At 41.0% G+C, this 27,063-nt stretch overlaps 1 non-coding gene and 1 pseudogene across 1 annotated transcript; both read left to right on the forward strand.

The window, feature by feature from the left end:
• The window catches only part of LOC125431298, a 69,759-nt pseudogene that overhangs the window by 31,450 nt on the left and 11,246 nt on the right, over positions 1-27,063 (forward strand).
• On the forward strand, positions 11,791-11,951 carry LOC125432243. The gene has a single exon (XR_007244428.1). It is a non-coding gene; the product is annotated as a U1 spliceosomal RNA (small nuclear RNA).

The following is a 27,063-nucleotide window of genomic DNA, read 5'->3' on the forward strand; positions in this document are numbered from 1 at the left end:
GTGACATTCAGTCTGCCTTCTGAATAATCTCTTTGTCTCCTTGGGGGCTTGTGAAATTTGGTGACCAGTGAATAGGAGCATAAGCATATGTGTAATTTGGACAGTTTGTAGCCAAAGTAACTCCTTTGCATCTCCCAAGTAAAATGGATTTGTGAAGGGGTGGTCTAGCTGCCCACACATTATCTAGGGGCCGTTTCTGCACGGCCAGAGGCAGCTGCTTCCCATCCACTTAAATGAAGCCAGTGGAGTGTTGGGACCATTTGCATGGTCTCGTGTGGGCAGTCCCGCCACTGCCACTGCCCACATAGAGCTGCCCAGGATGTGTGCGAGGAACTTACCTTGCCTTTCTGTGCAGCTCCAGGCAGCTGGAAAGACATGCCCATGCTGGAAAGGCATGCCCCCAGGGGTCAGAGAGCAGCATAAGTGTGTCTTTCCAACCAACTGGAGCTGCACAGGAACGCAAGGTAAGTCCCTCGCACACACCGGAGGGGCCAAAAGCGGCTCCCCCACGCCGGTGCAGGGCCCTTCATGGGATCCCCCCTCAATGGAGAGGCAGACACACAGGCACCACCTCCCCCCAAAAGGATCTGTCCCAATACCGACCTATCAAAAAGTTTGGATGACCAAACCCCACTCCCGCCAATGTTCCTAAGTCTACAGCTAAAGCACTGCACAAGTGCACATTACCATTAGCCTCCGGGCCTCTCAATGAGAAGGCTCTTTTGGTTGCTGGTGTTCCATCAGGTTGGATCCATAGAATCCCTATGTGATTCTTCTCCTATTATATGTGATCAATAAATAAACTAGGGCCAGCAAAATTTTACCAGCACAAACTGTGGTGTCTTTATTGCAGCTATCCTTTCCTCCTTTCCACTCCTTGGCCCTGCAATCCATCAAATGGGAATTAATCCATGTTCAGTTCACCATTATCAGGGTTGCAAAGGTACCTCCCAGGTCAAATTTTCTGGGGGATTTTTACCTTCTGTAAAGCTCTCCTGTATGTGTGTGCCATCTCAATCCGTTTCAAAAACCAATCTTCATCTTGTGCTGCATCTTGTGTATACTTTCTGCACAATCCCCTGGCTGTTTTGAGACCGTTTATTAGACCTGGTCTCCTGGGAACCACCATAAAATTTGCATTTGTATTTTGAACCAATATTCAGCATTCCCTGACCTTTTAAAAAATAATAAAAAGCTGCTTCCAGAATATGAATAGCATTAGCTGTATTCTTGTAAGGGGATGTGATTTTCCCTACAATTTAAATTCTTCTTCTCTGGCTATTCCAGGTCCCTTTGGCTTAAATTCAGAGTACTTTTCTGTCTTTGACAATTCTGTCCTTCTGGAATTAAGTCTTGCCTGTGGCAAAGCCCTTACTGCTTACCACCTGCTCTCTTAACTGGCCACAGCTGCTAAGCAGCTGCTTTTACAATCATATTTTGTCTCTATGGCAACCACGCAAAAGCACCCATTGCTTCACAAAGAAGCCCACTTCTTTCTCTCTCCATTTGCTATTTCCAGGGCTGCTAAGGAAATAACTTCCATGCTTCACTTTTGGAACAGATAATGGATATGTTAGATATTGTTGGGTTAGTTGTACAACAGGTATCCCTACATATATCAATATATTTAGAAAACAAAAATGCAGATGTAGTTTTCTTGGTAATCTCTGTTCTGGCTATCCTCAGTTCATAACCAGCATTGCTAGTGAGACATTCCCAGGAGGTTGTTGTGTTATCTAAATGTGGCTGTCATTGCAGCTTACTTAGGTTCCAAACTAATGTGAAACATCTAAATGGTGACAATGAGGAAGATATGAGTCTGTTCTGCACAGCACAAAGAAGACATCTGTGGGCCATCTTCAACAGAGGCAACTGCTTCTTTTCACTCTACACACCCAAAATAAGGCATCCAAGTGAGATCTTTAAAAGAGGAGACTTCTGGTGTGCTTTCCCAACTGCAAAAGTGTCAGAGGGGAAAAGAGGCTAGTTTCTGCCTGACCATGTTGCTCTCTGTTCAGTTTTTCCCTCCGCGATTCCTATGCAGCCAGGCAGGAGATTCCTGTAGGCAACTTAGGGGGGAAAAGGTTAAGTTTGGCTGGGGCACTCTGAGGATCTCTAAAGGAAAGCCAGCAGAGTGCCTTCCCAGGATGTTTTATTTAGGCTGTGTGGAACAGACCATGGATTATTATTTATATCCTGCTTTTGGAAAGTTAGCTGGTAATTAAGTGGGAGGTGAGTTAGCCCTAAATAAACCTAGCTATTTATTTGGTCAAGTATTTATAATTCCAATCTTCTCTTTAGTCCATATTCAAGATGATTTAAAAATACAATATAATACAATAATCCAATAACAATAAAACCAAACATAATACTTTGGTTTTATAACAATAAAACCAAACATAATACATAATACATATGGCTTTCCCAAATAAATCTAATTCATAACACCAAATAAGCTAAATAAATCCTAATATATGCTCTATAGAAGTAGAATATTTACTAAGGTTCAGGGTACCTAATTGCAAATGATAAATATTCACATTGGTTTCATGGTGTTTTCAGTTTTCTGTTTCCCTAAAAACAACTTTTCTCAGTACTATACCCCTGTTACCTTTTCACTCAGCATTATTTGCTCCCACAGCTATTTAATCAGTGTTTGGATTCAAATAATTTAACAACCGGTTCCGAACATCCGGTGGTGGGATTCAAATAATTTAATGACCTGTTGCAGCTCTAATGACCGTTTTAACTATAAAAAAAGATATTCCGAAAGGCAGTTTATTATTTTATATACTTAATACTTACGAACAATAAAAGAGGTACACAAAACTAGGTTATATTATAAAATATAAGTTTTAAAATATTAATGAAAAAACAACTTGAAAAACACAGATCCTCATGATTTTTACACTGTCATCCCAAAATCACCAGCACATTACAACTCCAGCCATTGTCCACAAGTCTGAACACAACAATCACACATCCCATGCTCCGTGGCACCGCTGCGGCACAAAAACCTGCTTGGAAAACATGAATCCTCATGGATCCTCATGATTTTTGCAATGTTACCCCAAAATCACCACCTCTCAGAATAATGCCAGCTGAGCTAGGGTAGGGGAAAGGGAGGCAAGGGTTGCATAGGGATTGGAGAAGGTGGCAAAGGATGGCTGGGGTGGTGATTGGAAGGGATGACTAGAGGTAGGGAGGGTGGGAAGTAGTTGGAGAGGGTGTCAAGGGGTGGAGAGGGGTTGAGAGCGTGTCAAGGGGTGGCTAGGGGTGGGGGAAAGTGGCAAGGGGTGGCTAGCGGTGGGGAGGGTGGGAAATAGTTGGAGAGGGTGTCAAGGGGTGGAGAGGGGTTGAGAGGGTGTCAAGGGGTGGCTAGGGCTGGGGGAGGGTAGCAAGGGGTGGCTAGGGGTAGGGGAGGGTGGCAAGGTGTGGCTAGGGGTGCTGGAGGGTGGCAAGTGGGGTTAGGAGTACGGGAAGGTGGCAAGGGGTGGTTAGGGGTGTGGGAAATGGGAAGGGGTAACGGGGTGGAGGGAAGGCCTTTGCCGGGCCCTCAAGGGACTTGCTGGCATTTTGGGGTGGGTGGGGAGAGAGAGACCTCTTCCGGCTCCAAGAGCTCATCTGCATTTTGGGGTGAGTGGGGGGAGATGGAAGGCCTCTGCTGGGCCTCCAAGGGCCCTTCTGGTTTTTTGGGTTGGGCAAGAGGGAAGACCTCTGCTGGGCCCTCAAGGGTCCGGCTGGTCATTAGGGGGAAGAAGAGGGAAGGCTTCTGCTGAACCCCCAAGGGCTCAGCTGGCCTTTTGGGGTAGGTGGAGGGAGAGGGAAGGCCTCTGCCAGACCCCCAAGGGCCCAGGCCCCATTTACTTTTGCAGGCTTTGCAGCTGTCTTAGGCAGTAGGGTCTGCTGGCTGAAGAAGAAGTCTAGTGGGCTGGAGGAGGGGTGTGGTGGGCCTCCTTCTCCTCCTTCTCTCCACTCCTCCCTTCCCCTTCCCACTCCTACCTGGTAAGCTCTGCTTTCCAGCCCGGCCTCCATCCCTCCCTTAAAACCCCAGCTCTTAAATGAAAAAGTCCTTTTAAGAGGAAAAGTCCTTACTCTTTAAGAGACTGGGTTTTAAGGAAAGGACGGAGGCCAAGCTGGGGGATAACAATGGGTTCTGTGAACTAGATGAAAAATTAGCAACCAGTGCCAACCAGTTTAATCTCACCACTGTATTTAATATAAGCTATTTAATATAATAATTTTGTTTAATTTAATATAATTGATTTTGTTTATGAGCATCTTTGTCAGTGTCAGACAATGTAGCATTCCATTGCCTGATCATTAGGAGTAACTTTTGAGGGGGTCCAGGGAACTACAACAAGAATGGGAAAGAAAAAACCCTGTTCCAAGAACAGAATTCCATTGTTGGATGCGAACATCCTGCCAGTGACTGCCTATTGTAAGATTAATGGAAATTAAGCCCACAAAGACCTGCAGGTTCAGTTCCAAATAGCATCATGTTGGAGTGAATCTCTTTGTTTTGCAATAAACATTGTCAAAATATAATTCATCTATTGGAAATAATTATTTGTCCAGAGTAAACAGATTTTTAGTGAACACATTTGCTATTGATGGCATTTCCCTGACCCTGGCACAGACTATGATCAAGTCAGATCTCAGAAGCTAACAGCACAATCCTGTTCCAGGAGTCAGCTGGGGATGGTGCTGCTGCCATGTCACCACACAGCCTCCAGAATGCTTTCCAGTGGTGAGAGGAGAGGAAAAAATCTGAAAAGCCTCCTTACCACCAGAAAGCCCTCCACAGGGGCGAATGGACTTATGCTACCTCAAAGGGTGGTGTAATTCTGCGACCTGAGTTGCGGTGCAACTGGCCGCAAAACTGAGATGGAAGTCAACTAATGTCAGTTCCACCCTGGGAATGCCCACAGCCACCACCCTGCCCAAGCTGGCATCTGAGCAGATGCCAGTGTTGCTCCACCACAGCTGGGATGTCTGGATACCGCCATGGCCATCCCACCTCCTCTGCAGGCAGGGATGCCCCTTGCACTGGTAGAGAGGGTAAATGCACCAGCATGGCCTTCTGCCAGTTCCTGTGCCCAGTCAGTCCCCTCATTTGGATTTGACTGCAAGCAGGGTAGATCCTGGTTAGTACTTGGATGGGAGACCACCAAGGAATACTGGAATCGCTATGCAGAGGAAGGCAATGTCAAACCACCTCTATTAGACTCTTGCCTTGAAAACCCTACTGGTTTGCAATAAGTTGACTGTGACTTGACAGAATTGACACACACAGACACATACACACACATAGCCATGCATATAGTATTCAACATGCATATACATATTATAATGTGAACGGCAATTTTTTTTAAAAAATCCATTTTAAGTGTTGCAGAAATGAGATGAGTAAGAGTGAGTTTTGACACAATAACAACAAAAAAGTCAAATGAGAAATGCTGTCTTGTGATACAAAATAAATAGAATTAGTTCTTTTGAGCCATCAAAAATGTCTGGTTTTACACAGACGGCATTTAGCTATAAAAGAGATTAATATTTTTTTAATATCCTACTGAGACTAAAAGAAAGAGTTTTTTCAAATACTTCAAAACATGGTATTGAAAATGTTTCTTTTGTTTAGAGTCAAAATGTATTATTCTCATTTCGTCAAATAGCATACAAACATAACTATCAAGGGATGTACTGTGCTGACAAGCTTTGAGGTGGAAGATTAGTTTTGAATGAGTAAAACTTCAAGTAATTTGCTAGTTCTTTCAATCAAAAGTGGGACAGATGTTTTATAAATAGCATGCTCCATAGCATAATAAGTTATTTTAAAGGTTTGCAATAAGGTCAAATCAAAACCCATTCCAGTGGCAACTGGCAGGTGGCAACAATTAAAGTGTAAATTAAATCCCCAAGTTGTGTGTGTGTGCGTGTGCATGTTTTTGAAGACAAAGATGGCTCTGATTTAAATTTAGTTGATGAATGGACTAACTCACAATGGCTGCTTGGTTACAAAAAAAGCAAGTACAAGTTCTCATCAAAGGCAAGAACAACATGCATTTCCATTCATTCTGCTCCTGATGAATGACAAAATATATTTCAGTGACTTGTTAACAGGTATTAGGGTGGAAAACATGAGGCATAATGTGCTATACATGCTGATTTACTTATAATATGATTCTTTGGTTTGATCCAAGATGGAGTTTACTAAGCTCTGGCTGCACAGTCCTTGAGATTGAAGGGGTCTTGGAGAATCATGGTTTTCTGCAGGGAGAAGGGCTTAGGGAATAAATTCATAATTAGTACTGAAGAAACAGGATAACTTAGCTCTTAAACATGCCTTTTCTCCCCTCTGTCTAGGATAGCAGTTAGCTCCTTACCTTGACTTTGCTGATCTGGCCTTGCTGATCAAGACTCCATGGTTTCAGTGGTAAAGGTATGCACATCCTTGACTCTTTCCCATAGAAACCAATGAATCTGAAAACTGATAAATTCTGGTTGGATTGTTTAGAATGTGTGGGTTTCACAATGAATGCCATTAACTGGTGTGAATATTCAATAAAAGTGATATGAATGTCTGTAGGACTGTAAAATCCCTCAGGCTATGCTGTGACTACTGTAGGTCAAGCCCTTCGGGGATGGGGCAGTATAAAAGCCTAATTAATAATAATAATAATAATAATAATAATAATAATAATAATAATAATAATAATAATAATAATAATAATAATAATAATAATAATAATAATAATAATAATAATATATTGTCACTCCAGCAGAGTGCCATATCTAAACATTAAGGCCCCAGTTCAGCAACTACAAATACTCTGAAGTACAAACAGCAGGAGAGGATTAAACAACCAAAAAATGGGGTAGGGAAAGAAAAAACACTAAATGGAATAAAACAAAAGTCAGAACAATGAAACAAAAACAGGGCAGCAATCAAGATGAGGGAAGTAAGAAATCAGCCTCAGGCATATAAAACTAAGGGATACAGAAAAAAAATATAAAATGTGTATCTAGTATCCCAAGCCTCCATGCCATTATGAAAAAGCACTGTTACAACTTAAACTGACCAAGCAGGGAGGGCTGGTCTATTAAGGCAAAAGAGATAGTGTCTCATAGAGCTCAGCTTCTTGCTGTTTTCCTCCTTTAAAGTAAAAGTAGAGTAAAGCCAATCCCTTTCTAAATTCAGGTGTTCGAAAAGAGAATTTGAGAAGTGGATTGCTCCTCCAGGAGCAAGAAACTAGCTAGAGAAGCAGTTGAGTTTTTTAATGACAAAGGATAAGAATAGATTGCTAAAAGAAGATGGGAAGATGTTAAAGATGCTCAATGAATTCTTTGCATATGTGTTCACTGTGCTAAGTGTGGAGGCGTGCACCTCAGATGTAGGCACTCTTTTCAGGAAGAGCATCTGAAGAACTGAATCAAACTGAGGTGATGAGAGATGAAGTTCTAGACTTATTGGGAAAATTATAAACAAATGATGCCGTACACCTGGAAATTCTTTGAGAACTCGAATATTGATATTATTGATCTACTAACATGGATACATAACTTACCACTGAAATAATCCACTGTACCAAAGGACTGGAGAGCAGTAAATGTTATACTAATTTTATAAAGTAATTCAGATGGAAACAGTGATTTTACAGAAAGGTAAGCCTAATATCTGTCAAAAACAAAAGTAGAAACTATAATCAAATACAGAATTATTAGACTTATAGAGGAACAAAGCCTGTTGGAAAAAAATCAGCATGACTTCTACAAAGAGAAGTTTTACTTTACAAAGCTTTTGGCAGTGGCATAGCTGCCATGTGGGGACATGTGCCCAGGGCCAGTTAGTCATGTGAGGGGGTGCAAAATACTTCCCCACATGACTATACCACTGAGCCTGGGAACAGGAAGCAGTGTGGCCATGGCTGGAGCACTCCCCCCATGACTGGGCTGCTTCCCACTCTGAGCCGAGGCTAGAGCACCTCTCCCTGTGAGAGAGGGAGAGGCGCTCCAGCCTTGGTGCTTTTTTTAAGCCTAGAGAGACCTTAGCTTAAAAAAGAAAAGTGCCAAGGCTGCAGGCTGGTGGCTGGAGCACCCCTAATTCTCTGAGAGGGCAGGGAGCTCCAGCCTCCAGTCTCAACACTTTTTTTTAAGCTGAGAGAGACCTCAGCTTAAAAAAAACTGCTGAGGGAGGGAGAGAGAGTGGGACTTTCCCTAGCACAGGAGTCTGGATGGGCTGCTGCAGCCCTGCTCCCAGCAGTTCCCCAGCAAGTCCCTGGGCCAGGGAAGGAGGCAGGGAGGGGCTTTCCCCCAGCCAAGAGTCTGGCTGGGCTGCAGCTCTGTCCCCAGAAACTCCCCAGCCAGTCCCTGGGCCAAGGAGGGAGGGAGGAGGGGCTTTCCCCTGGCTGGGAATCTGGCTGGGCTGCCCCCAGAAGCTCCCAACAAGTCCCTGGGCCAGGGAAGGAGGTGGGGAGGGGCTTTCCCCCAGCATGGGAGTCTGGCTGGGCTGCAGCCTTGCCCACAGCAGATCCCCAGCCAGTCCCTGGGCTGAGGAGGGAGGCAGGGACTTGGCCCAGGAGCCTGGCTGGACTGCAGCCGTGCCCCCAGCAGCTCCCCAGTTAGTCCCTGAGCTGAGGAGGGAGGCAGGGAAGGGTTTTTCCCCAGTCCAGGAGTTTGGCTGCATGGCAGCCCCACCTCCAGCAGCTCCCCAGTTCATCCCTGGACCGGGGAGGGAGGCAGGGGAGGGAGGCTGGGAGAGGCTTTCTCTTTATGCCTAATAAAGGTTGAATTTGGACTTGAACTTGAGAGGTTTTCTCCAGCCCAGGAGTCTGACTGGGCTGCTTCCAGGCCCAGGAGAAGGGAAGGCAGTGCCCCAGGCCCAAGAGGTAAGTGGGACATGGGCGGCGTGGTGCAAAGGAGGCGTGGTGCAGGGGAGGTGTGACACAGGGCTTTGGGGGAAAGGAAACTCATAGTCCACCCTAGGCTCCATTTTTGCCAGCTGCACCTCTGCCTTTTGGAGTTCTTTGAGAGAGTGAACAAACCTGTAGCTAATAATGACCCTGTAGACATTATTTGCTTGAAGTTTCAACAGATTTTTGACAAGATACCTCATGAAAGACTATTGGGCAAGCTAAGCAGACATGGGATGAGAGGATGGGTCTTCTTGTGGATTAAAAATTGTTCAAATGTTACAAAACAGAACGGAAATAAATGGACAGTTCTTACAATGAAAGGAAGTAAGCAGTGGGGGCCTAAAAGGATTGGTATTGGAACTTATGCTATTTAATTTGTTCCCAGATGATCTGGAACTGGGTGTGATAGCCTGTTTTGTGGATGACAAAATTATTGTGGATGGTGAAAACCAAGGGCTACTATGAAGACATCCAAGTGACTCTCCACAAATTGGGTGAGTATGTAACAATGTGACAAATGAAGGCATGTATGAGGCGATGCACACTGGAACAAAAAATTCCCAGCTTCAAGTATAGACTATTAGTGAATAGTTCAATGAAAGTATTAATTCAGAGTGCTGCAACAGTGAAAAAAGACAAACTCTGTGTTGGGGATTAATAGGAAAGGGACTGAAAATAAAACAGCCAATATTTTAATGCCCCTGTGTGGATGTATGGTATGACCTCATTTGCATTTCTGGTCATTGTATCTCAAAAAAAAAAACACTGACAAGCTAGAAAAATTACAGGAGAGGGCAACCAAAACATTATGGGAATGGAACACCTTGACTATGAGGAAAGGGTGAAAAGTTTGGGACTTCAGTTCAGAAAAGAGATAACTAATGGGAGGTATAATGGAGATTTATAAAACTATGTCCAGGGGGGAAACAGTAGACAGACATTTACTTCTCTCCCACAAAATACTAGATCTCAAGATTATCCAGTGAAGATAATGGGCAGTAGATTCAAGATGAACAACCCCCCACACACACACACACACACATACACACACTTTAATTTATGTAATGAGAAATTAAAATGTGAAATTTGCCACCATTGGATGTAGTGATGGCTACAAGTATAGACAGATTTTAAAAGGAATTAGATTCCTGAAGCATTTGTCCATAAGTGGCTTCTGGTCTTGGTGATTAAAAGGAACCTCCACATCTGGAGTTAGTAAACCTGTAATATTCCTGTGATATGTATGTTTATTTCAGTTATATTATACCATATATCTCTAATTTCAGTTTACTATTGAAACTTGACTCTAAGTGGTTACATTCAATTAATTATTAAGCAGTTTCTTTCTCAACGTCACACTGAAATAGTGTAATCTTATTCAACTTAGTTGTAAGCAAACAACCAATAATGATTGTCAAAATGACAGCAGGGAAAAGCGTGAATTCTTCCGATGGTTTTAAACAGACTTAAAATGGAAGGCTAAGTACTATGATACCATCTTTGTTCCAAAAGAGGTTTATATCTTACTTCAGAATCTCAGTTTCCATATGTTTAGTATTCTCTAAATCTTACACTTCTGAAGAAAACCTTGAGAATGTGGACCAAGAGTAGCTAAAATGTTAAGCTATGTTTGTTTTGGAAAAGAATATAACACAAAATAACGGATCTCTTTGATTTGGCTGGTGGGCCAAATCTAATATCATTTCATTAACGTAAGTAATTTGCTGAAATGCCTCTCCTGATATGTCATTCCAGAAATTATACTCTTCAACAGTCAACTGCTTGGTGATCTCTGGCCCAAAGTTTATCTGACTGTCCTTGATCAGGGCCAGAGCTTTTTCAGTGGTGGCCCCTACTTGGTGGAATTCTTTGTCCAAGGAGACCAGAGCACTGGGAGATTTAGCTCAGTTCTGGGGCTTGAAATGGCTGAACTCCTGTTCTCTTGAATATATCACTCATATATCTCAGTTTAAAGCCCTCCTGATCAGTTTTATTAGCCTCCTAGCAAAAATTTTCCTCCTGCCAAAAAAGCCAGACACTGAGGAAGCTGGATTGTCTGAAATGCTGAAGGAGATGAGGGAATGACCAAATGGAAGTTGTCTCACAGCAAAGAGGTTAGAGATAGTGTCCTTATTTGTAAAGATTTTTTTTAAAAACAATCTGTAATCATTTTTTCAGATATTGGGTTGGGCCCCCTAAAAGATGAAGGCATGCATGTGGATTTTAAATTGAGGATATCATTTTATATTTTAAAGCAGTTAATTTAATAGTCATACCATTTGGCTGGATTTTTTAATTCAGTAGTTCAGCTAAATGAGGGCTGCTCAATCAACAGGGTGAATAGAAAAGTTAAGAAGTGTTGTAATTATGCAGGGAGGGAGCTACTGCTTTGTTTGCTTTTCCAGTACAATCAGTGATTTCATCCAAGAAGTACATTGATTTGTTTTCACTTGACTTCTCACATTACCTCTCATCTGATTCTTCTCCATTCTTCTCTGCCTATCCTGATCCCACTTCATCTTCCTCTCACTTGTCTCTATGGACTAGTTGATTCAGGTATCTTTTTGTCTCTTGTTTTCGTATGACACTAGTGATGCTTAAGTTTGTCTTGCATCCTGTTCGCTGGTTGTGAACAGTGACCTAATTTTTTTTTAATGATCGATTTGATTGGTCTTTGATCTGTTCACAGATGTTTGGAAGGTTGTTTCATTGTATTCTTTACTAACTACACAGTACAATGCAATTGGCTTTGTGTGTGTGTGCAGCCTCACACAGTCAATTAATTGAGTTCTATTACTGCCCTCCATCTTTGCTGTATTTTTGCTTCACTTGAAAGGCAATTGTTTAAATGGACAATAAAATCATGTACGTCAGGATACTTACCTGGCAGGGGATACACCTTAATCACGAAGGAGGTTTTTCCAGGGTGAGGCTCATCTATTGCACTGTGGGTGTGCTGACCCCTGCGATTTCCCCAAATGCGGGAAACCCGACTGCATTTATTTAGCATGAAATTGCTGATCTTCTCACTTTAATATGCAACTTATCCCTGAAATCACCTTCCTTATGAAGAGAGGCTGCAGCATTTGGGACTCTTTAGTTTGGGACTCTTTAGAGGAGACGTCTGAGGTGGAATATGATTGAAGTCTATAAAAGTATGCATGGGGTAGAAAATGTCGACAGGGAAATTTTTCTCTCTTTCTCACAATACTAGAACCAGGGGGCGTACATTGAAAATGCTGGAGGGGAAGAATTTGGACTAATAAAAGGAAACATTTCTTCATGCAACACATGATTGGTGTTTGGAATATGCTGCCACAACAATCCACTAACCTGGATTGCTTTAAAAGGGGCTTGGACAGATTTATGGAGAAGTCAATCTATGGCTACCAATCTTGATCCCTTCTGATCTGAGATTGCAAATGCCTTAGCAGGCCAGGTGCTTGGGAGCAGCAGCAGCAGAAGGCCATTGCTTTCACATCCCGCATGCGAGCTCTTAAAGGCATCTGGTGGGCCACTGCAAGTAGCAGAGTGCTGGACTAGATGGACTCTGGTCTGATCCAGCAGGCTCTTCCTTATGTTCTTATGTTGATGTACTTTAATAGTTTAAATTAGTGATTAATAAATGCTGATTCCTATACTTCCATGTTTGCCCAAGTAGTCCTTAGTAATGCTAATGGTTGCTAATCAACTTGAACTGGCACAGTTGTTGCAAAACCCAGTGCAAACCAGTTTTGCAGGTGTTTGTCTCTGCTCATTTTATGATTTTACATTTTATGTTTTCATTACTACTGATTGTTTCCTGATTGCTTACTAGACCTATATGACAATCATTAAGTGCTGTACCTTATGATTCTTGACAAATGTATTTTTCTTTTATGTACACTGAGAGCATATGCACCGGAGACAAATTCCTTGTGTGTCCAATCACACTTGGCCAATAAAGATTCTATTCTATTCTATTCTATTCTATTCTATTCTCAGTGTGAACATAACAGAGATCAGCTCACCTTTAAACACAGCAAGTTCAACAGTCCAATGTGTTCACAACTTTTGCAGCATCCATTTCACTCACCTCAGGACTTTATTATTTTTATTATTTTTCACTGTGTGAACACATGTAATCACACAAACTTTTCTTAGGTATATTGTTTAAAAGATGTGGCTTTGAGAAAAGCCCTCTGTAAAGAAAAACCAGAGCTCACTCAGCCCTTTCTGGCCCACTCCTCTTCTCCACTGCTCCTCTTCTCTGCTGGTTCCAGAGACTAACTGAAAAGATTTAAAAATTTGAGAAGCCCCACCCCTCAGGAGCCCCACCAATCAGCAGCCCCAGGAGAAAAAAATCAAAAATATCGAATCCAACATTATTAAGCTTGGCTACTCTCTGGATTCCTTGTCCGTATTTTCATCCAAAGAAATATTTCAGCTCCTGAAAAGGAAACTGCTGGATCAGGAGCACCAAACTCTAATTGAAAAGGCCACAAGGTCTTGCTCCCCTCTTGCCCTGGGTGTCCCCTGTTCAGGAAACAGGGGGGCTAAATATCTTCATCAATTAATCCCACCCAGGTTTCGTAGAGCAGTGATGCTGACCTGCTCTCCCATCAGCTGTGCTATCCTGGAGGTTTGCCAAAACTCCCTATCAGCAAAGGCTTTCTGCATGTAATGGGGACTGTCCAGACTCTATAGTATATATTAGATTATACTGTCCCCTCTTTATGGCACCTAGAACAAAATGGCTATCTCCGCTGTTAGCAAAAAAAGAGCATGTATCCGATTTGCAGAAGATCATCTTTCTATTAGAGAACACCAGCAGTGAGATAACAGATCCAGTAGCCCAGGGGTCTGCAACCTGTGGCTCTCCAGATGTTCATGGACTACAAATCCCATCAGCCTGCTATCTGGAATATCTGGAGAGCCCCAGGTTGCAGACCTCTGCAGTAGTCAAATTTCTTGACCTATATATAATCCAAAGATCCAAGGGTTAATTTGCCTAATTCCTTTCTCCCCCTCTCCCCCTTGTTTTAACTTTCAATTTATATACTGATATTTATTCATAATTTTATTTTTATTACCTGTTTGGTGACTGAATTCTCTGTTGATAGAACTGTATTATTATGCCAATAAAGATTGTTGAAGTTAAAATTAAATAGGCAAAACCACTTGACAATCAAATTGTCAAACAGCAACAGAGACAAAATCTAGAAAACAACTCAGAACAAATTCAGAACAAACAAAAATACAAACGTCAGAGCCTGGAACTAATGCCAACACTTCTGAATCCATACAGAATGCAGTTCAAAGATGGAATTCATAGTTCTTCTTGCCTTGTTTTCCTTTCAAAACAACACTGTTTAGTAAACTAAACTAAAAGAAAAAGGCCCTGGATTACCCAGTGAATTTTATCCAAAAAGTGGGGATGTGAATTGAAGTCTCTTGGGTGATAGTTTGACATTCCACCAAATGTAGGTTTGATTCAGTGAAGCAGTTTTTACATGCTGTGGGATAATCAGGAATTCATATACTTCAAAACACCAGTCTTTGTATGTCTTAGAACCAGCAGGATTAGAGGAGGCCTAGATGTATCAAGTGCAATTTTTACATCTTACTATAGAACTGAGGCTGAAATGATTAATAATAAGATGACCTTGGATCACTGGTCACTAAGTATGTGTTGCAATCCACTCTGTATACTAAGCATATTGGTAAGACTAGAGTGCTTTTCTCCTTTTGTCATCATCATCCCAACAATAAAAACAATAATAGTGATTATATAATGCTGTAATAACATCACTCTGAAATAAAATAAAAATAATATCTTACCATACTTTTAAAATAACAGTAAATAAAAGTGCAGACGCTCCAAGACAATATAATGAATATAGCATTAACATCTATATTTCTGGCATTCTTGATCTGTGAAAGTGACACACCTTCCCTAGAGTTTCATAAAGACAAGAACTGTGTAAAAGTAAGACTGAAATGCTGGAACCTTGAGAAATACAGACTGCTTGAAATTCTCCTGGTCAGGGATAAGCACTGGAAGTGACAGATACTCTACTGGAGCAGAACAAGTTTTTCTCCTGCCCTTGGCACTGATTGCTCGAATCTACAGCTTGGAGTTTAGGCAGTAATGACTCTCTAGAAAATTGGTAGCAACCAGCAGTACAAAACTGGAGTATAGCAAAGGAGGGTCCTAGGAGATCTCTGTCACAATAAAAGATAGCAGGATATCTCTGCACATAAGCTCCTTTTTGCTCATTGTTTTTCTTTTGTCCAGTCCAGCCACTGACTTGAAGAGCTGGATTTTTGACCACTAAGCCTTTTGTTTCTCCTTTTGTGTGTGAAAAAAGCTACCTTTTTTTAAAGAAAATTTTAAAAATCAGGAAAAAAAACTGAAAGCATGAGTACTATTCAAGAAATGATTTAGGGCTTCTATAAACTTCAGTCAGGATCCTCATTTATTTGAGAGATGAATAAATCTGTAACATTCAATTCTTACAGGTTTCATTTATTTCTGAGAAGTGGATATTTTTCACATCTGTTTTATTTTCCCCCTTAGTTTGGTGCTTTCTTTTGAAGTTGTTTCCATTTCACTTTTTTGAATGTTTTTCACATTATATGCATCTGATATTTAGATCATGTTTTACTTGGCATAAGTTTGTTAAGTCTAGGGTTGCCAGATGAAGGCAGATGGTCCTTTGCTTTGAGCCCCTCCCTTTGGTACCATCCAGCTTGCCAGCAGGAATCTTGTTGGGCTTAAAATGAGGCCTAGGCTTCAATCTCACTAGTATGATAATGATTGGCAATCTCAAGGGAGACCCTTTGGTATTTGGGCAAAACTCCATAGTAAAAACAGATTCTATCATAGAGTTTTGGCCAAAATACCTTAACATCTCTCTCAATGTTTCAACAGGATGACATCACTTCTGAACATGACATCTTTATGTCAATGTCACTGAGGCCTAGGGCTTATTTTAAGTCCAGTAAGACCTCACCTGCTTGCCCTTCTCCTGCAGCATGTCAGGGGGTACCTGGCAACTTCATTTAAGTCTAAGTCTATATAGGCCCCTTCCGCATATGCAAAATAATGCATTTTCAAACCACTTTCACAACTGTTTGTAAGTGGATTTTGCTATTGCGCACAGCTTCAAAAAGCGTTGAAAGCAGTTTGAAAGTGCATTACTCTGCATGTGCGGAAGGAGCCATGATTCTAGAGGTTTCATAGTTGAAGAATTCTTTTAGTAACCTTTGGGAGAAAGCTTTGCACCAGAAAAAAAAGTGAAAGCACTGCACGATTAATTTCAGTGTTATGTTTTCATGTTCATAAAATGATGCAAGCAGTAAACTGGACAGTACTAGAAATAACAGAATCTTGACACTGAATGCCAGCATGTATATTTGTGAACAGTAATGGTAGTGCTCAGTGACCTGTACTGACCATATGCCAAGATAAGATTATTTTTCTTGTCCCTGTCACAAGTTAATGTCATAACTTGACAGTGGTCCATCCTGCACAGCACAAAAAAGGCTTCTGGGGGATGTCTTAAAAAGAGGTGACTTCTTTTTACTCTGCACACCTAAAATAAGATGTCCTGAGGATGTCTGAAACTGCCTGTCATGTTTGTTCCAGAAAGTACAGGCATCAGACAAGAAAAACTTGTTTCTTGCCTGACCATTAAGCTCTCTGGTCAGTTTCCTCCTCAGCTTGTGCTTGACATTTTGTGTGCTGTTGAAGGGATTCTCCCTGCATTTGCTCCATTTGTTGAAGGGTGCCCTAGAATGTTTGCTCTGCAGGCTCTGATCCTAGGTGCCTTTTCAGCTCAAAGAGTTCACAGTTGTACTCAGTTTGTCCTGCCAGTTCCAGCAATGTATAGGTTTTTTTATTTTTTTAAATTTATTTTAGAGAAGCTGTGTTTGAAGATGTGCAGACATGAATATGAGGACCTTAGCTACTCAGGAGATAGGTCTACCCCCCTTCCCCTTGATCAATATTGGGTAGATATGCCCTTCACAAACTAGTTTTTTCTTACTGCACAGACCATATACTTTTCTGGCTGAAAAGGTGCCCAGCAACAGAGCCTGCAGAACAAACATTTGGATAACCTTCACAGATTCATATTTCTTTTATTGGTATAACAAGTAAATAAAGCAGATAAGAAAATCACACCAAGTAAAACTAATCAATAAAACTGATAGCATATAAGCAGAGTAACCTTCACCAAACAGCTGCAGGCACAGAGAATCCCTTCAGTACCATAAAATGCTGGTCATGAGAGTTTTAAATGTGGCCTGGAGAAAATGGTGGGTGAAAAGGGAAAGCCTCTTTCTCCTCTGACACCTTTTTTGTCTGTGCTGTCCAAACAAAAAAATGAGGAGGCTTTTTAAAAGATGTTCCCAGGATGTCTTATTTGTGCTGTGCGTAATGGACCACTGACTGATGGTGAAGCCATATGACTCATTCTAAAATGAGTGGCCTGTCTTGATCAACAAATAATTAACAAATAAGTGGGACTTGGCTGTTAGAAAAACAGGAGCCTAGAGAGAAGAAATCATCCCTTTAACGGATATAAAAGGTGAGGAAGAGGAAAAACAGGCCTGAGGCAAGGATAACCATAATCTGAGGGGCTATGGGGTCTGAAAATGGTGATGAATTCATCCAGGCAGCCTGAGGCAAAGATGCGGCTCAAAAAACACCAAGTGCAAGGAATGTTTTATGGAGAGCCATTTCTGACAAAATTGCACCGAGGAGGTAACCCTGTTTGTTTTCTAATCGTAATGACAGGCGGCGGGCAAAACGAAAAACTGAAGATTTTACATAGGTACTGAAGTTTAGCTAAGAAGGCTATCATGTAACCTGAAAGGTTTGAATGGTTTTTTTTTTTTTACAATAAATTAGTTGAGTACTGAAGGAACTAAAGATACTGAAGGAATTAAAGGTTCTCTGGTATCTGGCACTCATCTGATAAGGACTTACTGTGACTAGTTAATGATACTAGTTCTACACATCAGGAAGGAGTTGCCTATTTTTCATGTGAAAAATAATAACAGTAAAGTTTAATTTTCACTTGTAAGAGTTACTTTCCCCTTTGTCTTCAGTTGTAGTTATCCAGTCTTGTTTAAATAACTGAATGTGGTCTTCTTTACAGAATCTGTAATAACTTCACAGGATCTGGTCTCAAAACCATTCAGAGATAAGGCCTTCTCTAAGGTGCCTTCTGCACATGTAGAATAATGCACTTTCAATCCACTTTCACAATTGTTTGCAAGTGGATTTTGCTATTCCACACAACTGCAAAGTTCATTGAAAGTGGATTGAAAGTGCATTATTCTGCATTATTCTGCTAGACCATACCGAGCCACAGTCAGCAACGAAAATAGCAAGTAAAATAGTTGTGGGACAAATTGTACTGCCAGTTTGGGACAAAGAAATAACAACGTCTGTTTTAGATTGTAAGGCAGATGAGCCAGGTTCAAAGGCCAGGTTTGGCAGCTGAAAAATGCTGCTGTTGCAGAGTATATGCAACAGACATCTGGTGTTTATCAAGCCATAAGTTCGTTCTTTGAACCGCCTGTACCCGCCTGCTTCGTCTATTTAGACCAACATCTGCGTCTTGTTAGAAATACGCATTTTACTGTCCAACAAAAGCAGTATGAGCCTAAACTTCTGGGACGCGGTAAGTCGGTATCACCTGTCTTTGTTCTTTCTATCTCAAGAAATGTGTGTTTGGCATTGCCCTAATGTCTCCGCTTCTTATTGCAATAAAAAGCTACTTCATGAAACCAACTGTGCTGGACAAGCTTTTATTTGTCTAACATAGGCTGTTTTTGCACGGCCGAAAAACAGTGCCCTAGGAACGGTAAAAACACTGGGGTGCTGTTTGCACAGCTGGCATTGCTGCACCACAGTAGCGCCATGCTTGCCCCCCCCCCAACCAGTGCAAAAATGCACTTTTGAAACTCGTGTCCTGAGCAAGTTTTTTCAAAAGTGGTGTCTTCCTGCTGGTGTGGTGCAAATCACACCAGTGTGAGGGCGCCACTTTTGGCCCCCCAGAGGTTGGAGGGCAGTGTGGGCGTGTCCCTCCAGCCATCCAGAGCTCCACAGGGAGGAGAGGTAGGTGAACGAGATGACCTGCAGGTGCTCTGTGCGGAGCTGCTTTTATGGATCGCAACAGCCTCGGCTGCCCGCACGAGACCATGTGAATGGTCTCGTGCATCCACTGGCATTAATTATGCCAGTAGACAGCCGTTTCTGCCACCATACAGAAACGGCCACAGTGAAATTAAAGCAATGGCTTTTCCCATTTAAAAATCATGTTAAAACAACTCCATAATACAATAAGGGAACATCCTCAAATTCACAGCTCTGCATGATATAACAAAAACAATATGAAGTAATATGTGGGTTTGGTTCTCTTTGTAGGAGTGCATTGAAGTCAATCTTTATGTTTTAAGTGGTGGGAGGAATAATATTTTCTTTAGTTACAACTTTAGTTTAGTACTTCTTTAGTTTAGTAACTAAATTAGTTATTTAGTTATACAGGTAGGGCACAACTGATAGTCTCTTCCAAACAAAACCATCTTTTCTGCTCAACATAAAAAAGAAAACAGCAGAGGCGGAGCTTCAGTGGGGAGCCCTGAAGACAAATGCTCCAGGTGGGCTGCCGTTGGGTCATGTTGGGGGTGGAAAATTGCCCCCACACCCTTCCTCCTCCCCCTCTGCCTGTGAGTTCATGTTAGTAAGTGCCTTATATTGTCATTATGAAAATTCAACGTGTGCAACTGGACGTGCTAGATATAACATCATATAACTTTTTCACAGTAGTAATAAAACATTTTGAAAGCATTTTAAGTCATATGACACTTAAAACTCTTTGAAGTGTTATAACAGTTGTTTAACATTTTGAAAGTATTTCCACTGTGTGGCATAGATCATTGTTGTGTTCAGATTTGTGAGTTTGGGGCATGTTCTATAATGTGATGGTGACTTTGAGATGACTTGGTGCAAAAAATGTTCTTTGTTCATGGTGGGGAAGGGTGGCCACTCATTCAGTGGGGGTGAAGGAGATTTTGCCTTGGGCTCAATTTTTCCTAGCTATGCCTCTGGAAAACAGCTTGTGAAAAATGAGCTATTTTTAATACAAGCCCACCTAACAGGCATCATTTGGGTAGCAATTTGCCTGTTACACTTGTATTCCATAATTTGAAAATGGAATACGAGCTCAAGAGCTTGCCAATCTCCTGGTAGTGCCTGGAGAGCTCCATCCATTACAACTGATCAACTCGAGAAAATGACTGCTTTGTAAGTTACACTGAGTGGAATTATACCCAGTTGCAGTTCCTTCCTTCCCCAAAATCTGCCTTCCCCACAGCCCACACCCAAAATCTCTGGGTATTTCCCAACCTGGAGCTAGCAACCCTAGGAGAAAGGGAAATTGTACATGACAGCTATTCCACTATATTGCAGCATTTGGTAAAGTTAGAAAACATGTGGACTGATCTGTTATTCTAGCACTGCCTTTAAAGTTTAAGTAGGTAAAAGGGAATCACTCAGCAGATTTATGTGACAGGGGTATTTACCAATCATCAGAGCTTCACATATATCTTCTATCAAAAGAAGATTGTACTGATAAGTCTGAAAATGTTGGTTATAGTCATTTGCTCTGGAAAGGGCTTTGATTTATTTCTGCATAAGTACAATATTAGTTTCTGCTTGCTTGTTATTCAGCTGCAAATCATGTTGTGTTTGCTAGACACAGGATAAATATTTTGCTTTTAGATATTTTGCTTTTATATGTACGTATGATTGTGATTTTAACCAAATTTGAAACTTTTTGTTAGCCATCTTGAGCTTTTGTAACCCCCATGCCCAGAATGGATTGGCCCAGAATGGGTTGACCCAGTAAGGGGGTGGAGACTCAGAGCAGCAGAAAGGCTGAAAGAGCTCTTTGCAGAAGACAAGGGTACCAGACTCGGACCTTGATTTCTATAAGCCCTTAACACCTTGTTAAGGTAATTTCAATATTGTTGGGAACTACTGGGAAGGTAGTTGTTGTTTTGCTGTGTTGTAAATGTTGGAGTTTATTGTTTCAGGGTTTTCTTTTGTGGTTGTAATGGGTGAGAGTTCTCCTTGATACCTTCATCATGTGGCAACCTGTTCATCAAGCCCTTGGAGTCTTCAGGAGCCAGCCAACTTGCAAAGAAGAATTTGGACTTGGCAATATCAGTAGACTGTAAATAGAAGGACTTGAAATGCAACCTGAACAGGACCTTGAATTGTAACGTTAAATGTTGATGTTTTAAAAGTGTTAATTGTAAAGAAAAGTAAACCATTTTGTTGTTTAAAAATTGTTGTTGCAACTCATTCCAAGTACTGCCCCACAGAACCCACAAGCTGAGGTTACACTTTGCTAAAAGGAATATAAAGATAATGACTACACACAAAAGGATATACTGGGAAAATTATCTTTCATCTTGCAGAGCTCTCATTATGATTCATAGGAACCAAGCTTTATTATTTATTTAAATGCATAAATGTGGGAACATTGTAGACCAGGCAATGTCAGAGTGAGTGATTCTGCAGATATATTAGTTATAGGGATGTTTACCAATTATCAGCATACTTCCCTGGAGATAGTATCTTCTATGCCATCTTAATGTGCTTATCTGCAGTCAGGGACAGACAGATGAACAGACCAGGAAAAAAATCAGGCAAGAGATGAATATCAGTAATGATGATGATTCTGAAATCTTTCAACATTTTTAATTTCATTGAACTGCAGATGTGCCATTTCCTCAAGAGAAATCTCTGATAGATATTATTAGTCCTGAAAATATTTTTAAACACACACACACAGAGCAACCTCTAGTCACATATACATTTAGTAGGATATATGGAGTATCTATTTTCTCCGGGCATTCTTTCAATGAAGGCAAAAGACAACAGCTTGTGTTTAACTTCTTTAAATTAAATCAATCTGGGTTATATTTAAAAATGCTAACATATCTAAATGGCTGTGCTGTGCTAGGCACCTTAACCATGACTGCCATTTTTGGCAGACCCACCCTTGACTCCAAACTCAGCCAGCATCTTCTGCTGGCTTTTGTATCCTCACCTTCACCCTATGTGCCAAGAGGTGCCCAGCCCCAGCCCTTCACTTGATTTGCTGCACAGCTACTTCCGGTTCAGGAAAGATGTTATTCAGCCCCAAGGGAAGCTCCTTCCCAGATACACCCTGCCACACAGCCAGTGATGTGCTCTTCTGAATGTCTTAGGGTGCTTGCCAATCATTCCTACCTATCATCATCAGCCCACCCAATCCCTGCCTAACTAGATAAAGCCTCCACAGTCAATGACCATGCCTATATAACCAACTATTACCCTGATATACAAAGCAGGAAAATCTACCCCTGATAGCTAATTTGAGGGAACTCAAAAAATCCTGTGCAGCAGAATGGGCTTGCTTTGCCTGGCAGGCACTGTTCCACTCCCAAGCCTCTCCCTGGGGTTGCCAACTTTCCCTGGGGAGGGCCAGCTTTCTCTCTGGGTAAACCGCTGCCACCACCTGACCACTGGGAACTGTCCACTGGGAAAGAGACTCTCCAACTTGCTTTCCAACTGTGAGGCCTAGCCTCAGTTTTCCCTGGTTCCCCTCTCCTGGGTTCCTGTTTTTTACAAACAGCGCCATCTGATGGATGTGACAGAAACACACGCTATACTCACTACTTTACATTTCCATCTCAATGTTTCTGATTTCACCAGACTGGGCCACTGTTTCTGATTTCACCAGACTGGGTGAGAGGGAAGGAGGGAGGGGTGGCATGCAATGGAGGGGAGAGAGGGGGAGGGGCCCCTGCATCTGGACATGGGCCACCCACCCTAACGGAGGAAGGGGGAGGGGAGGGAGGGGTGGCATGCAAGGGAGAGGAGGGAGGGGATTTTCCCATTTTCTCAATGTTTCCCATTTCACCAAACTGGGCCACAGCAATGTGTGGCCGGGTACGCCTAGTTAAAAATAAAATGGTCACATGTATATTTTGGTACGGCACCAGAATGAGCAAGGGTTTCCAAAACAAAGGAAATATAAATGCAAATCCTCTGTCCCTCTCCCTAAATATACTCTAGGCTAGCTGTTTTCACCACTGTTGAAAAAAGGGTATGTCCTTAAAGCTTAGAAGGTTGCAATTCTCAAAGAGTTCCCATTACCTGGCAGTCTGAGTGAGCTGCCTGGATGAGCACATGGTTCAAAATGGCTGCTCTCTGCACAGCCAAGATGTCTGCTCCCTTCAGTGTCCCAGCATAAAGAGAAGAGACCACACCTCTCTGCTCCCAGCCATTTTATCAGTTTCCTGGCCCCACCCTCTTTTGACCTGGTCAGGCTGGGTCAAGATATCTTGTCCCTCTGGCATCTTTTAAGTCCTCCAAATCTATGATACCTGATTAGGGAATTGGAGAAAGGGAGGAAGAAGCCCATTTCTCCACATCCTGCTTGATTCCATTGGTGACCAGCTAACCCTGTGATGCCTCAAAGGAGGTAAGGTGGGCAGTAGTTGGCAGCTTGCTCAAGGAAGGTACAGCTAGAATATAAATTGAACAGTCATGTCTCCCTATTGGCTACCATCTTATAATACTCACTGGTGCTTTGGCCTTTCTTCAATTATGTTGGGCCAAGGCAAACTGCTCTCCAGTAATAATACCAGGAATTCTACTTTTAAGCAATAGAAACAGGTGAGTGAGGGAACTCTGCACCCTTCAGTGTCTTGCCTTAATATACTCAATTTCTTTCAGCATGTTTGTACAGTCAACTGCAGTCTTCAGTGTCTAAAGGGTAGCCAATGAAATGGGGAAAGTCTTTAACTAAAATTTATGCTGAAAATAGGATTGGACTCTCAGCAGCTATTAATGCCCTGAAAAATGTAATTTGGGATTCTTTGTATTTTTTTCTTTTTCCATTTTTACTAATAGTCTTAATTGATAATGGTAGGCTTTCCAAAACTTCCCAGACATCAAGAAAAATAACATTTGAATTTATCTGTAAAGTTGAGTAACTTGTCTCTATTTAATAAGTGAAATGACTTGATCCAATTAATTTTTTTAACTATCTTATCAAAGAAAAGTTTCAAAATATATGAAATGTTTTCCTTAAGGTTTCTGGAAATTACACACGAAAGGATATTGCAGGCAATTTTTGGATGCTACTTTTTTTTGCTATCTTGCTATTGCTATTTCAATAAGTGACAGAAAGTTTTTAAACTGAATGGAGGATTGTACATGCAAACTCACAGGTGAAATGAACAATTTGCTTTACCTCCCAGTGACATTACTTATTGATTTTAATATTTCTCCTCCCCCCGAAATAACCTTCTAAGACACACATCTCATTTTCTTGAGGCTTCCAAGAAGAAAAGCTCTCACACAGTGTCACTTAAATGCATTGCAAACTAATATAGAGAAAGTATTCTATCTATAGTATACTTTACAGATGGGTTGAGGTTTGAAGGCTGTAGTGGAAAAGAAAATTCCACTGAGGTGTAGGTTCTCTAATTGTATTGAAATGTATCATTTAAAAAGGAATTTGAGAAAATACACTATTTCACAAACAGGTCTTATTATTTTTCTCTGATGAAATGTTCTTCCTTGAATAATACATTGGAAGCCTGATTATCATTATCAGATTCCAATACAATTATTAAAAAAGGGTGTGGTATATATCATTTGGGAACATAAAAACTTATATTGCTATCTGAAATTCAATATGTTCCTTTACAGCCAAACAAATTAAAAGGCATAGGAATTATGTGATATTTTCACAGTGATTCAAACCCTTTAATAAGTGCATAGTTATTCCATAACCACCAACATAGAAGCCAGAAGGTATGGGCTTAGGAGAAAGGTAGGGCAAGTGTCCAGCATGAAAAAGCAGTCAGATTTCAAAAATAATAGATGTTATCTTCATGGATAGAGTTTGAGGACATTGTTACCAGAAATTCTCTTTTTCTTTTGGGGAATTTGTAGTCTGTCTGAAACATCAAGAAAAATAACATTTGAATTTATCTGTAAAGTTGAGTAACTTGTCTCTATTTAATGAGCCTTGGGAAAATGAGGTTCAGGGATGGAAGCAAACTAGACAGGATATAGTACCAGAGAATGCACCTTCCAAAGAAGTAACTTTTGTCAGGGGAATTGATCTCTGTCATCTGGATATAAATTGCAGTTCTAGGTGAAGAAGGGGACATCTGATGTACAAGCAGAGTTTGAGGGAGAATAGACACAAGTGTACAATGTTGATCAATAAGTGTGCATACGTATTTCTTTCTCTATGAGAGAATTTTTAATAATAGTTACATAATTTATGCATACATTATAACCATTCTTTGATCAACTGACTTAGTCATTTCTTGATGGCCAAGGAATCCCCTGTTGAAACTGTCACTTTGTGCAAATTCTCCAGTTCTTCATATTAATATGCTCAGTCACTAGTGGCTATGCTTATTCACAAGCTGACTTGCATTAATTCCAACATCTTCACAGTGACAACAAATAAAGAATTCGAAAGCCTTCGACAATACATTAAATAAAGAATTCTTTCTTTAAAATGACACCTTAGGGTTGGAAGAATTTCACTCATAATCTTGTAAATCTGTTATTCTGTTGACTTGCAATAATCCTCTGCAGATTTCTATGAACTTCATATGTGTGAATGTATACAAACTGTTCATTTAAGTACACATATTATGTGTTTTAAATGAATTTAATATGCCAAGCCCTGAACCCCAATACTGCCTAGTATACGCCTCCCCAGGGTCTGAGAAGCCCTTTCTCCAGTCTCAGACATGGCATCTGGGTACAGCTGCACTTCAGGTCCTGAGTTAGACTGTAATTATATGGGAGCATCCTCCTCAGAGATCCAGACCCTTACCCTTTTTATTCCCTCCCCCTAAACTGTTCAGCCTTTGGCCCAGGACAGGGCTTCTCCCTGAAAGCTGCCTTGCTCCACAGGATCAGTCTGCCACCGCCACCACCTGCTGCCCTGTGAGACCCCAGGATCTTTCTCCTGCAAGTTTCTCCCAGGCCTTCTGGGCCTCTCCTGGTTGGGGCAGAAGACTGAAGGTGGACATATACTACCATAATACTTCCATGGTAATACATATTCAAGTTCAATGGATACCCTTCATACCCCAAATTTAGAGAATGTACAACACAGATAACAATATTAACAAAAAGCATATTCCAGAGAGAATTTTTATCAGAAAGAAATACAAAAAGCATCCATTACATTGCTCCCCCTTTGCAATATTTTCCTATTGGTAGGAACAGGATGAAAGGACAACTGCTTCACATAGACTGTTTGGGTCAAATGTGTACATCTGTAAGCTTTATCATATTCCAAATGTACAGGAGCTACAGCTAGGATGAACATATAAGTTTTCAAAGGAAAAGTTAGGTAAAGAAGATTAGAGATTAACAGCCAGTGTAGTTCCAGCATCGAGATATTACAAACACTTGCAGATTTCTCTTTTCAGTACTGATGTTTAGGGTGGTGGAAATGCTTCTAATGTTTAGTTAAATAGAATGCCGTTTTTTTGAAGATTTCTTTGTATGGTACTTGGATTTAAATCACAGGGCATTTCAGACCTGCTACTATGTTCAAAGGACTAACTGTGAAAGGATTTATGAAAGATATTTCTGCTGAGAAGTAAATATAGCAGGCATTCTACTGACTGGATTTGAAATGAAAGAGATTTTGCAGTTCTTTTTTTTCCCTTAACCAAGAATCTCATCAGTTGAAACAGAAAAGTGTCACTTATTATTTCTAACTTACAAGGTTTATACTATACATTTATATAGTAGGTGTGGCATTTTATGTATGCACAGTGAAAGTACAATGGAATTCAAGTAATTAACTCGTGAAAAATATTTATAATCCCTTCTCCATTGGTTAAGTATCCACAGCAGTCACTTTAATGCCCAATGTTAATAACTTGGAGTACTATTGTCTAGTACAGTTTTTCCAACAAGTCTGAAAAAAATTATAGAATATTTCTAAGAAGAAATAATAGACTTTTAAAACAAACCTGAAGCAAATGACATCTTCCTACAGTGCCTTATTTGCCCAACAGATGGACAAACATACCAAAACAGTCAAATGTA

The sequence above is a fragment of the Sphaerodactylus townsendi genome, linkage group LG04 (genome assembly GCF_021028975.2).
Source record: "Sphaerodactylus townsendi isolate TG3544 linkage group LG04, MPM_Stown_v2.3, whole genome shotgun sequence".
Taxonomy (NCBI): Eukaryota; Metazoa; Chordata; class Lepidosauria; order Squamata; family Sphaerodactylidae; genus Sphaerodactylus; species Sphaerodactylus townsendi.